This window comes from Corella eumyota, chromosome 2 (genome assembly GCF_963082875.1).
Source record: "Corella eumyota chromosome 2, kaCorEumy4.1, whole genome shotgun sequence".
NCBI classification, from domain to species: Eukaryota; Metazoa; Chordata; class Ascidiacea; order Phlebobranchia; family Corellidae; genus Corella; species Corella eumyota.
This window is the reverse complement of record NC_137491.1, coordinates 3609835-3625056: the sequence shown is the minus strand read 5'-3', so window position 1 is coordinate 3625056 and position 15222 is coordinate 3609835.

Below are 15222 nucleotides of genomic sequence, written 5' to 3'. Positions count from 1 at the left end.
AAATAAGCGTTGAAGACTTAAAATATTAACAGAAACTAAGCAAGTAGTAGGAGAAGTAAAAAATTTATTTCAATTTTTTAACTTCATTCCAATCAAGTTTTCTTAAAGTCAGACCACTTTAAAACATTTTTAATCGATGTTGATTTGTTTTACTTTTGAAACAGCGTTAAAAAAATAAAAAAGTGTTTGGGTTCTGAAAACTTGAACAAGGAACTTTCTTGCTTTGCATGTAACAACGCCCAACAAGTTTGTAATGTAACAACTGGCTACAAACAAGCTATTTTATTTAAAAAAAAGCAATAAAGAGTTAGATTGCTAAAAATTACGTTCAAAACCGAAATTTTAATAAAACACAAAAATCAATAACCAGTTTTTTAAAGTTAAACTTTGAGAGCAAATTTTTAGACACACTTTTATAAAAAAACTGTTTCAATTTTATTTTTTTAGCTTTATGCAAGCTGGTTAAAACAAGTTATTAATAATTTTTGCATTTTTTATTTAACTAGAACAAGATTTGTTATAAAAGTTTTATTTGGTTGTTGTAAAAACTAAAATCAAATATATTCTAGTATAAAGACACAAAAATATAATTGCTAATTAAATTTGATCAACGTGTTTTGTTAAAACCACCATTTTAAAAAACATTATCTTGTTATAACATGGTAAATTACATGGGCTATTATATGAAGTTAGAGAGTTTAATAAATCGACTAACCTGTTCTTCCTGATTTAATAAATTATTAAAAAAAGCATTTAGTTGCCTTGGCTGGTTGGCCATTTTTAATATAAACAACTTAGGACTACTTACACTAAAACAATTGCACTAAAACTGTCCATATGTAAGAATTAAATAAATAATTAACTTTATTCCCTTTTTTTGGCCTATTATATTTTTAAATTTGTTGTTTCGTTTCACTTAAATAATTTTATCGCGGCGTTTTGTAATCAAATTAAATTTTTGCCCTAGTAATGTTAAAGCGGTTAGTTTAATTGAAAACTATGTATTAAAATTTTTTCTAGCAAACTAAATTTAAATAACCGTTGTTTTTTTATTTTAAGGCAATATTAACTTAAAAAGAATTAATACAATTTAATAAGGTTTAAATAAATTATGACGCGTTGAAATTGAACTAAAATATCCCAAACATTCTCCACACATGTCGCTATTTTTTAGCGTTTTCCTCATTATATCGCATTATATCGACGCTCTTTTAAAAAATCAGATTTTATAATTTTTTTAAGTAATTTATTTTTGTTAATGTAGCCATGACTTATTATATGTAATTGTTTTAAATAACTATTTTTTAGTTTAGTAACCTAATTTGTTGGATGTCACAAGTAGTAGTTATTTTAACTTAAATATTTTATAAACTTTGAAGATGTTTTTATTTTTTTGCAAATTTCAACAACTTACCTGTCAAAAATCGTAGGTTTTCCATAAAACATATAAAAGTCCTAAACCTGTTAAAACACGTAAAATGACATACCCCGATAAAACACATAAAATGACATACCCCGTTATGATTCGTTTTTTAAATTCTTAATATCCTGAATAACATGTTTTTGAAGGTTGTAGGTTTAAGACAATCGTGACTCTTTTTCATACCAAAATTTGTTTTATATTCACTAGTTTTTAACAAAATGGAAACACGGCATCAATATTAATTTACATAACCTTGAATTGTGTAAAAAAAGGGCAAAACGCAGTGGACGCACAAATGTTTAGATAACTTACGGAAAAATTAATAAAACTGGCTATGTAAATCAAAATTTTCTAACCCAGTGTAGCGCTTAAATGTAAACAACCTTACTTTGAAACGCCACGTTTACCTCATTGTTGGATTTTACTGTCTCATAAAATGCAACCGATGGTGGAACAAATTCTGGTTTTACAAGTTCCTATCTCTCTTTTTTAAAAACTTCTTTTTTATCACTAGTTCTTTATGGTCTTCTCAGATTTGGCAAGTCGCCTAAAGTCAACAAGTTCGTTTAAGAACTGTAAAATACAAGTATTTTTACTTTTAAACAGATAACTGTAGCACTTGCCAGTTGCCCTTTTCACCACCTTTAGATATATAAATCCTAACTAGTAACCCTAATTAACATAAGTCACTGTCTGTTTTTTAAAGATAATGTTGATTTTTTTAAAAGAGTTAAGAACTTACGTTCACGTTAATTCTAATTTTACGTCAATTTTTAAGTGCAGCATTTCATTTTTTGGCGTTACTAAGCGATTCAGGTGTGGCACAACAAGATTTAAACCTAAATATTGGCAAAAAACACATTCTTCTACACCTAAACAAACTATATACTGTGTTGGGGGATCATGTCTTGTGCTTTTGCATTAATTTTCAGTTAAAGAGAGTGTGTGGTCGCAGAGTTTTTTTTTTATTTATGTTGAAATTAATGCAACTTGCATAAGGATACCATTATTTTAAAAATTGATCAAGTAGTTTTCAAGATTTCTGGATTTGAATATAAAATATTATAATTAGGGAAAATCCCTACGCTCGCAAGTCACGTGACGCACGATAAATTGTCGTAAGTTCATATGCTGGCAGTCATGGAAAAATAATCTTATTCTGTTTTTTTTTAAGTGTTTGTTGCACTTTTTTTTAATTTTTTTTTACAAAAAATAAACTTGGCATAAAAAAATATTTTGCTATGTTATGTAGGGCTGTATTTACTTTTTAAATATTTTTAAACACAATTTTATTTTCAACACAACTTTTAAAAAGGAAACGATGTACATACACACTAAGCAGTTATGTCAATGAAAGCACGGTTTCTAAAACAAAAGAAACATATTTAAGCTACTTATAATCTAAAATAACACACACAGTTATCTTAAGATAACATTTAACATCAAAAAACACTTCAATCAACAGTGAAACGAAGCCCAGTAGAACGATAAATTAGTATGGTAACATCTTGCTGGCTTGGTAATTCAGTTCATCATTTACATTTAATATACACAATGTACATAAAAAGAAAGATACCTTTAGACTAGATTAAAACAGATAAAACTAACACGCTAAATTTTCATCTAAAAACAGGGACCACACAATCCTTTTTTTGTATATATATTTTTATCCTCGATGTGGAAAGGTCAAATGCGCGACCTAAACATAGAGTAACATCAATTACTCCGACCCAGTCTCAAGTTTCCTTTAACAGTTTGGTATATCATATATATAGTTATAATTGCACGAGAATTATGCTGCTGTTTAAATGTTGGCTTAGGAGAAGTTCATACCGTTTATATCGCTTACTCAAGAACGCTACGGCATGAGAGCAGTGGTGATTAAACCCACGACCCCATGTTGGTGTAGCAAGTGTTCTTACCACTACACCACGCTGCTGGTTCAAAGTTAAGCATTGCTAGGTTAGTTTAAAAAATGTTTTTCACCTTGCAATCACATTATAAGATTGTCAAGGCTTAAACATAGATGTTAATCAACTTGAATTTGTTTATTTAGTTCTTTAAAATACCTACATATTTGCACGTTTCCCACTGGCTTACTAACCACTACAAAAAGCTTCGGCGCGCCGCCATTTGATTTAGTCTAAAGGATCAAGCTTAGACAAATTTACCATACTGGTTATTTCTGTACGAGTTCTTCTAGCATAACTTTTTTCGTTTTAACCACATATCAAATTATTTAATATTACTCTAATTTTGGTATTTTTGTTAATGTGTGTAAAATCTCATCAGAATTTTTTTTTATTATAAATACATAATAGAAAGTGCTTGAGCAAAATCCCAACGCTGAAGTTTAAAAGCTTTTTTTGGCATAAACTTTTTTATTTGGCAAGGCTTTTTTTTCATATTATTTTAAACTGACAGGTTTTGTGTGACGTGTTTGACCTATTCGTAAACACTGAATCCAAGGGCCAATAGTATGGCTTTGATGTAAACCTACAACCTAGTGGCTCATATGCAATAATCGTTACACCATACTAACAAAATGACTAAAAAATCCATGTGAAATAAATATAAATTTTGGAAAATATCTTGATATTGTGACGTGCTAAAGCAGTTTGTAAACATAGGGCTCAAAAACAAATAATTCGTACAGATCTAACCCAACATCTCAGTAATTTAAAAGCTGCGCCCACTGGCGGTTAACGTTTTAATATGAGCAAGCCTTTTATGTCTAAAATATTTTTATTGTAATAGATGTATAGAAGCAATTTAAAACAATGTATCTATAGACAGACAAAGTTTAAATTATACTTCAAACTCACAGACAGCAAACTAAGACTATTGAACTATTTAACATAAAACCTTACTTTACGTTTACACGGATTATTTTACAGCCTAAGCAAACAAATGAAAAATAATGAACACTTTTTACTACAGTTAAAACTTTATTTTAAAATACAACCAACAGAATATTTTAATTAATATTGAAAGGCAGAACAACAATATGAACTTTTTAAACAAACTTTGCCTTATTTAATAAAAACAATATTATTTAAATTTTTAAGCATTTTCAAATATCACCTATAAATACACCAACAGTTTTTATGAATAAATTTGTAAATATCTAATTTATTCATGTATAACCTTTTAAATATTTAAGCAACAATAATAATTGTATAGCAGTAATTTAACAAATTTGACACAAGAAACCAAATTATGATTAGAAACAAATATAAAAATCTTATTGCTAAGTAGGTATGGCTAACAAAATACCTGGAACCTGAAAGTTTGGCAGTTAATAATTACAATATTTACGATTAAATAGAAAAAGAGCCATGTGGAATTTCTCTGTTACATTATTACGATAGTAAATAGAACTAAGAACATAAAATATAGAACAACAAATAGAGAAAACAGCAAAAAAGTAAATTCCGTTCTGTTCTCTGTTGCTTCCTAAAAAGTAATAAATTTTAAATATTTTTAACATTTTATGCCTAAACCTTTAAAAAGAAGCCTATCAAAAATAAAAATATATCTGTTATAAATTAAGATGTATTCCGTAAACTTTTATATTTAAAATAATTTGCATTTGTTTAACATATTGTAACAAATGACGTAACAACTTAATTTGTCCTCAATTGATAAAGGCTGTTTTCTGTAAAATGGCTGTAAAAAACGATGTATAATAACATTTTTGTACAAAAAATATTTTCTTTGTAAGTTTTTAACAACAGTTTTTTAAACAGTTTACTCGGTTTGCAGCCATTGAGTTAAAAGTTATTTTAAAATCGTAACAAAACAAATTATTTAAACGAAATATAAAAAGAGAAAAACATAATTAGGAAGTTTTATTTACTTTTTGTACAACAACCTAGTTAAGACAAACTAAGACGATAAAAAATTAGATACACCAAGATAAGTAATAAGTTAAAGTAACACTCATAAAAAAATAATATTAAAAACATACCACGTTAAAAAAGTGTGGGTTGAAATGGTTGAAATGGACACTTTTTATGGTCGTTTTACAGCTTACAGAATTTAATTAAAAAATTACAGCTTACAGAATTTAATTAACAATAGTAGTCAAACATAGTTAAAACAATTAAAAATTTTAAGGGCTTACGCAAAATATAGTTGTTTTTTTAATCCTAAAAAAAATAATATATTATTCTGTCATAGTTATTTTATGCTTTATTAATAATAAAATTTAGTGTTTAATCAAAAAATAAAAATTAAGCCATTTTAAACACATAGCAAAATATTGTAAAAATTAAGTTTAAAGGTATAAAAACATACAAGTTATAGCATGGAATTAGCAATTATTATATGTCTTAAAAAATGGGGCTTAGGCTTATAAAACTTGGTTTTACATCAAGATATATGTTGTTAATGTTAAACCGAGTTGTATGACACAAGCCCCACTTTTTAAACATATGTATTGGTAACTTAATGTTGTTTTTTTTTTAAAAATACTGCTTAGCCTAAAAAAATCGCTTTGCCTATGCGTTTACTAGCCATGGATCTTACAAGTCTAGCTGTCTAATGTTATACTTGGATTTGTCTTAATAAACAAGCTTTAGCAGTATTTTTACAAACAATAGTATTTTTACAAATTAATAAACAAACTTAGGTAGTATTAATACAAATTAAATTAAAATTTTTTTTTTGAAAATGACTAGAAATTGAACTAAAATTTGTTAACAGCATTTGTACTATTTACTAACTTTGTGTACTTAACCATTACGTAAGTTGTTTACAGATCTTATTTAAACTTTAAACTGTTATTAAAATATTTACCATGAAGTATAGCCCCCGACTAAAATCATCCAGGATTTGTTCCACAGCTTCCTCAATAAAGTCCTCCAACACCTCCCCTCGAAAGATGATCTCTCTCTTCAGGTAAACCTGAACTTGAATTCCGTCACCTTGGCAAATGAAAATACACGCATTAAACAAAGTACAACTTATAAAAAAAACAAAAAAACTAAAACAAACCAAAAACAATGTAATAGACTGAATCAAGCGGAAAATCTTTAACAGAAAAACAACAGAATTTAGTGAAACCCAATTTTAGTGAAACAAAATGAAATTAAAAAAAGTTAAAAATTATATTTAGTCCATCATTCTTATTGTATGTCAAACAACTTGACGTTAAAGCCTTCAATTAAATCTGTTTAAACTAAATTTGTTTTAATTGTTTCTTATTTCAAAAAAAGCTTTAAATATATCCTTTTAAAATTCGTTTTAAACATTTTTTTAAACCCCGTTTAAACATTTTTCAGCAAACAGATTGCTATATTTTTTATTACATAGGTTACTTAAGACATTTAAGACCTTTGCTATGTTTTTTTAAATTTTATATAATCACTAATTCATTAGAACCTTTACTAGTTTTTTTTTTAATTTTTATACAATCACTAAATCTTACCTTCAATGAAAAGTCTTCCATTAGAAGCATGTTGAATCAACTGTCTTCTAAAATTTGTATATTTTTTACACCTTGTTATTAAAAAGTAAAAAGTAAAAATAATAATGTTTTACCTAAATCCGAATTGAAAAGACAAATGTTTATCTCCTTGCAGAATTTTGTTGGTGAGATGGTCACGAAAAGCATCCACCTAAAAATAAAATAAAAGGTTTATGTTAAGACTTATTCTAGTCTATGAAATAACATATTTCGTGCTTCTGCATTTGCAGAAAACAAATTTTTTATTAAATTTTGTTTTATAAATCCAAAATAAGCGTTGAAGACTTAAAATATTAACAGAAACTAAGCAAGTAGTAGGAGAAGTAAAAAATTTATTTCAATTTTTTAACTTCATTCCAATCAAGTTTTCTTAAAGTCAGACCACTTTAAAACATTTTTAATCGATGTTGATTTGTTTTACTTTTGAAACAGCGTTAAAAGAATAAAAAAGTGTTTGGGTTCTGAAAACTTGAACAAGGAACTTTCTTGCTTTGCATGTAACAACGCCCAACAAGTTTGTAATGTAACAACTGGCTACAAACAAGCTATTTTATTTAAAAAAAAGCAATAAAGAGTTAGATTGCTAAAAATTACGTTCAAAACCGAAATTTTAATAAAACACAAAAATCAATAACCAGTTTTTTAAAGTTAAACTTTGAGAGCAAATTTTTAGACACACTTTTATAAAAAAACTGTTTCAATTTTATTTTTTTAGCTTTATGCAAGCTGGTTAAAACAAGTTATTAATAATTTTTGCATTTTTTATTTAACTAGAACAAGATTTGTTATAAAAGTTTTATTTGGTTGTTGTAAAAACTAAAATCAAATATATTCTAGTATAAAGACACAAAAATATAATTGCTAATTAAATTTGATCAACGTGTTTTGTTAAAACCACCATTTTAAAAAACATTATCTTGTTATAACATGGTAAATTACATGGGCTATTATATGAAGTTAGAGAGTTTAATAAATCGACTAACCTGTTCTTCCTGATTTAATAAATTATTAAAAAAAGCATTTAGTTGCCTTGGCTGGTTGGCCATTTTTAATATAAACAACTTAGGACTACTTACACTAAAACAATTGCACTAAAACTGTCCATATGTAAGAATTAAATAAATAATTAACTTTATTCCCTTTTTTTGGCCTATTATATTTTTAAATTTGTTGTTTCGTTTCACTTAAATAATTTTATCGCGGCGTTTTGTAATCAAATTAAATTTTTGCCCTAGTAATGTTAAAGCGGTTAGTTTAATTGAAAACTATGTATTAAAATTTTTTCTAGCAAACTAAATTTAAATAACCGTTGTTTTTTTATTTTAAGGCATTATTAACTTAAAAAGAATTAATACAATTTAATAAGGTTTAAATAAATTATGACGCGTTGAAATTGAACTAAAATATCCCAAACATTCTCCACACATGTCGCTATTTTTTAGCGTTTTCCTCATTATATCGCATTATATCGACGCTCTTTTAAAAAATCAGATTTTATAATTTTTTTAAGTAATTTATTTTTGTTAATGTAGCCATGACTTATTATATGTAATTGTTTTAAATAACTATTTTTTAGTTTAGTAACCTAATTTGTTGGATGTCACAAGTAGTAGTTATTTTAACTTAAATATTTTATAAACTTTGAAGATGTTTTTATTTTTTTGCAAATTTCAACAACTTACCTGTCAAAAATCGTAGGTTTTCCATAAAACATATAAAAGTCCTAAACCTGTTAAAACACGTAAAATGACATACCCCGATAAAACACATAAAATGACATACCCCGTTATGATTCGTTTTTTAAATTCTTAATATCCTGAATAACATGTTTTTGAAGGTTGTAGGTTTAAGACAATCGTGACTCTTTTTCATACCAAAATTTGTTTTATATTCACTAGTTTTTAACAAAATGGAAACACGGCATCAATATTAATTTACATAACCTTGAATTGTGTAAAAAAAGGGCAAAACGCAGTGGACGCACAAATGTTTAGATAACTTACGGAAAAATTAATAAAACTGGCTATGTAAATCAAAATTTTTTAACCCAGTGTAGCGCTTAAATGTAAACAACCTTACTTTGAAACGCCACGTTTACCTCATTGTTGGATTTTACTGTCTCATAAAATGCAACCGATGGTGGAACAAATTCTGGTTTTACAAGTTCCTATCTCTCTTTTTTAAAAACTTCTTTTTTATCACTAGTTCTTTATGGTCTTCTCAGATTTGGCAAGTCGCCTAAAGTCAACAAGTTCGTTTAAGAACTGTAAAATACAAGTATTTTTACTTTTAAACAGATAACTGTAGCACTTGCCAGTTGCCCTTTTCACCACCTTTAGATATATAAATCCTAACTAGTAACCCTAATTAACATAAGTCACTGTCTGTTTTTTAAAGATAATGTTGATTTTTTTAAAAGAGTTAAGAACTTACGTTCACGTTAATTCTAATTTTACGTCAATTTTTAAGTGCAGCATTTCATTTTTTGGCGTTACTAAGCGATTCAGGTGTGGCACAACAAGATTTAAACCTAAATATTGGCAAAAAACACATTCTTCTACACCTAAACAAACTATATACTGTGTTGGGGGATCATGTCTTGTGCTTTTGCATTAATTTTCAGTTAAAGAGAGTGTGTGGTCGCAGAGTTTTTTTTTTATTTATGTTGAAATTAATGCAACTTGCATAAGGATACCATTATTTTAAAAATTGATCAAGTAGTTTTCAAGATTTCTGGATTTGAATATAAAATATTATAATTAGGGAAAATCCCTACGCTCGCAAGTCACGTGACGCACGATAAATTGTCGTAAGTTCATATGCTGGCAGTCATGGAAAAATAATCTTATTCTGCCCTTTTTTAAGTGTTTGTTGCACTTTTTTTTAATTTTTTTTTACAAAAAATAAACTTGGCATAAAAAAATATTTTGCTATGTTATGTAGGGCTGTATTTACTTTTTAAATATTTTTAAACACAATTTTATTTTCAACACAACTTTTAAAAAGGAAACGATGTACATACACACTAAGCAGTTATGTCAATGAAAGCACGGTTTCTAAAACAAAAGAAACATATTTAAGCTACTTATAATCTAAAATAACACACACAGTTATCTTAAGATAACATTTAACATCAAAAAACACTTCAATCAACAGTGAAACGAAGCCCAGTAGAACGATAAATTAGTATGGTAACATCTTGCTGGCTTGGTAATTCAGTTCATCATTTACATTTAATATACACAATGTACATAAAAAGAAAGATACCTTTAGACTAGATTAAAACAGATAAAACTAACACGCTAAATTTTCATCTAAAAACAGGGACCACACAATCCTTTTTTTGTATATATATTTTTATCCTCGATGTGGAAAGGTCAAATGCGCGACCTAAACATAGAGTAACATCAATTACTCCGACCCAGTCTCAAGTTTCCTTTAACAGTTTGGTATATCATATATATAGTTATAATTGCACGAGAATTATGCTGCTGTTTAAATGTTGGCTTAGGAGAAGTTCATACCGTTTATATCGCTTACTCAAGAACGCTACGGCATGAGAGCAGTGGTGATTAAACCCACGACCCCATGTTGGTGTAGCAAGTGTTCTTACCACTACACCACGCTGCTGGTTCAAAGTTAAGCATTGCTAGGTTAGTTTAAAAAATGTTTTTCACCTTGCAATCACATTATAAGATTGTCAAGGCTTAAACATAGATGTTAATCAACTTGAATTTGTTTATTTAGTTCTTTAAAATACCTACATATTTGCACGTTTCCCACTGGCTTACTAACCACTACAAAAAGCTTCGGCGCGCCGCCATTTGATTTAGTCTAAAGGATCAAGCTTAGACAAATTTACCATACTGGTTATTTCTGTACGAGTTCTTCTAGCATAACTTTTTTCGTTTTAACCACATATCAAATTATTTAATATTACTCTAATTTTGGTATTTTTGTTAATGTGTGTAAAATCTCATCAGAATTTTTTTTTATTATAAATACATAATAGAAAGTGCTTGAGCAAAATCCCAACGCTGAAGTTTAAAAGCTTTTTTTGGCATAAACTTTTTTATTTGGCAAGGCTTTTTTTTCATATTATTTTAAACTGACAGGTTTTGTGTGACGTGTTTGACCTATTCGTAAACACTGAATCCAAGGGCCAATAGTATGGCTTTGATGTAAACCTACAACCTAGTGGCTCATATGCAATAATCGTTACACCATACTAACAAAATGACTAAAAAATCCATGTGAAATAAATATAAATTTTGGGAAATATCTTGATATTGTGACGTGCTAAAGCAGTTTGTAAACATAGGGCTCAAAAACAAATAATTCGTACAGATCTAACCCAACATCTCAGTAATTTAAAAGCTGCGCCCACTGGCGGTTAACGTTTTAATATGAGCAAGCCTTTTATGTCTAAAATATTTTTATTGTAATAAATGTATAGAAGCAATTTAAAACAATGTATCTATAGACAGACAAAGTTTAAATTATACTTCAAACTCACAGACAGCAAACTAAGACTATTGAACTATTTAACATAAAACCTTACTTTACGTTTACACGGATTATTTTACAGCCTAAGCAAACAAATGAAAAATAATGAACACTTTTTACTACAGTTAAAACTTTATTTTAAAATACAACCAACAGAATATTTTAATTAATATTGAAAGGCAGAACAACAATATGAACTTTTTAAACAAACTTTGCCTTATTTAATAAAAACAATATTATTTAAATTTTTAAGCATTTTCAAATATCACCTATAAATACACCAACAGTTTTTATGAATAAATTTGTAAATATCTAATTTATTCATGTATAACCTTTTAAATATTTAAGCAACAATAATAATTGTATAGCAGTAATTTAACAAATTTGACACAAGAAACCAAATTATGATTAGAAACAAATATAAAAATCTTATTGCTAAGTAGGTATGGCTAACAAAATACCTGGAACCTGAAAGTTTGGCAGTTAATAATTACAATATTTACGATTAAATAGAAAAAGAGCCATGTGGAATTTCTCTGTTACATTATTACGATAGTAAATAGAACTAAGAACATAAAATATAGAACAACAAATAGAGAAAACAGCAAAAAAGTAAATTCCGTTCTGTTCTCTGTTGCTTCCTAAAAAGTAATAAATTTTAAATATTTTTAACATTTTATGCCTAAACCTTTAAAAAGAAGCCTATCAAAAATAAAAATATATCTGTTATAAATTAAGATGTATTCCGTAAACTTTTATATTTAAAATAATTTGCATTTGTTTAACATATTGTAACAAATGACGTAACAACTTAATTTGTCCTCAATTGATAAAGGCTGTTTTCTGTAAAATGGCTGTAAAAAACGATGTATAATAACATTTTTGTACAAAAAATATTTTCTTTGTAAGTTTTTAACAACAGTTTTTTAAACAGTTTACTCGGTTTGCAGCCATTGAGTTAAAAGTTATTTTAAAATCGTAACAAAACAAATTATTTAAACGAAATATAAAAAGAGAAAAACATAATTAGGAAGTTTTATTTACTTTTTGTACAACAACCTAGTTAAGACAAACTAAGACGATAAAAAATTAGATACACCAAGATAAGTAATAAGTTAAAGTAACACTCATAAAAAAATAATATTAAAAACATACCACGTTAAAAAAGTGGGGGTTGAAATGGTTGAAATGGACACTTTTTATGGTCGTTTTACAGCTTACAGAATTTAATTAAAAAATTACAGCTTACAGAATTTAATTAACAATAGTAGTCAAACATAGTTAAAACAATTAAAAATTTTAAGGGCTTACGCAAAATATAGTTGTTTTTTTAATCCTAAAAAAAATAATATATTATTCTGTCATAGTTATTTTATGCTTTATTAATAATAAAATTTAGTGTTTAATCAAAAAATAAAAATTAAGCCATTTTAAACACATAGCAAAATATTGTAAAAATTAAGTTTAAAGGTATAAAAACATACAAGTTATAGCATGGAATTAGCAATTATTATATGTCTTAAAAAATGGGGCTTAGGCTTATAAAACTTGGTTTTACATCAAGATATATGTTGTTAATGTTAAACCGAGTTGTATGACACAAGCCCCACTTTTTAAACATATGTATTGGTAACTTAATGTTGTTTTTTTTTTAAAAATACTGCTTAGCCTAAAAAAATCGCTTTGCCTATGCGTTTACTAGCCATGGATCTTACAAGTCTAGCTGTCTAATGTTATACTTGGATTTGTCTTAATAAACAAGCTTTAGCAGTATTTTTACAAACAATAGTATTTTTACAAATTAATAAACAAACTTAGGTAGTATTAATACAAATTAAATTAAAATTTTTTTTTTGAAAATGACTAGAAATTGAACTAAAATTTGTTAACAGCATTTGTACTATTTACTAACTTTGTGTACTTAACCATTACGTAAGTTGTTTACAGATCTTATTTAAACTTTAAACTGTTATTAAAATATTTACCATGAAGTATAGCCCCCGACTAAAATCATCCAGGATTTGTTCCACAGCTTCCTCAATAAAGTCCTCCAACACCTCCCCTCGAAAGATGATCTCTCTCTTCAGGTAAACCTGAACTTGAATTCCGTCACCTTGGCAAATGAAAATACACGCATTAAACAAAGTACAACTTATAAAAAAAACAAAAAAACTAAAACAAACCAAAAACAATGTAATAGACTGAATCAAGCGGAAAATCTTTAACAGAAAAACAACAGAATTTAGTGAAACCCAATTTTAGTGAAACAAAATGAAATTAAAAAAAGTTAAAAATTATATTTAGTCCATCATTCTTATTGTATGTCAAACAACTTGACGTTAAAGCCTTCAATTAAATCTGTTTAAACTAAATTTGTTTTAATTGTTTCTTATTTCAAAAAAAGCTTTAAATATATCCTTTTAAAATTCGTTTTAAACATTTTTTTAAACCCCGTTTAAACATTTTTCAGCAAACAGATTGCTATATTTTTTATTACATAGGTTACTTAAGACATTTAAGACCTTTACTATGTTTTTTTAAATTTTATATAATCACTAATTCATTAGAACCTTTACTAGTTTTTTTTTTTAATTTTTATACAATCACTAAATCTTACCTTCAATGAAAAGTCTTCCATTAGAAGCATGTTGAATCAACTGTCTTCTAAAATTTGTATATTTTTTACACCTTGTTATTAAAAAGTAAAAAGTAAAAATAATAATGTTTTACCTAAATCCGAATTGAAAAGACAAATGTTTATCTCCTTGCAGAATTCTGTTGGTGAGATGGTCACGAAAAGCATCCACCTAAAAATAAAATAAAAGGTTTATGTTAAGACTTATTCTAGTCTATGAAATAACATATTTCGTGCTTCTGCATTTGCAGAAAACAAATTTTTTATTAAATTTTGTTTTATAAATCCAAAATAAGCGTTGAAGACTTAAAATATTAACAGAAACTAAGCAAGTAGTAGGAGAAGTAAAAAATTTATTTCAATTTTTTAACTTCATTCCAATCAAGTTTTCTTAAAGTCAGACCACTTTAAAACATTTTTAATCGATGTTGATTTGTTTTACTTTTGAAACAGCGTTAAAAAAATAAAAAAGTGTTTGGGTTCTGAAAACTTGAACAAGGAACTTTCTTGCTTTGCATGTAACAACGCCCAACAAGTTTGTAATGTAACAACTGGCTACAAACAAGCTATTTTATTTAAAAAAAAGCAATAAAGAGTTAGATTGCTAAAAATTACGTTCAAAACCGAAATTTTAATAAAACACAAAAATCAATAACCAGTTTTTTAAAGTTAAACTTTGAGAGCAAATTTTTAGACACACTTTTATAAAAAAACTGTTTCAATTTTATTTTTTTAGCTTTATGCAAGCTGGTTAAAACAAGTTATTAATAATTTTTGCATTTTTTATTTAACTAGAACAAGATTTGTTATAAAAGTTTTATTTGGTTGTTGTAAAAACTAAAATCAAATATATTCTAGTATAAAGACACAAAAATATAATTGCTAATTAAATTTGATCAACGTGTTTTGTTAAAACCACCATTTTAAAAAACATTATCTTGTTATAACATGGTAAATTACATGGGCTATTATATGAAGTTAGAGAGTTTAATAAATCGACTAACCTGTTCTTCCTGATTTAATAAATTATTAAAAAAAGCATTTAGTTGCCTTGGCTGGTTGGCCATTTTTAATATAAACAACTTAGGACTACTTACACTAAAACAATTGCACTAAAACTGTCCATATGTAAGAATTAAATAAATAATTAACTTTATTCCCTTTTTTTGGCCTATTATATTTTTAAAT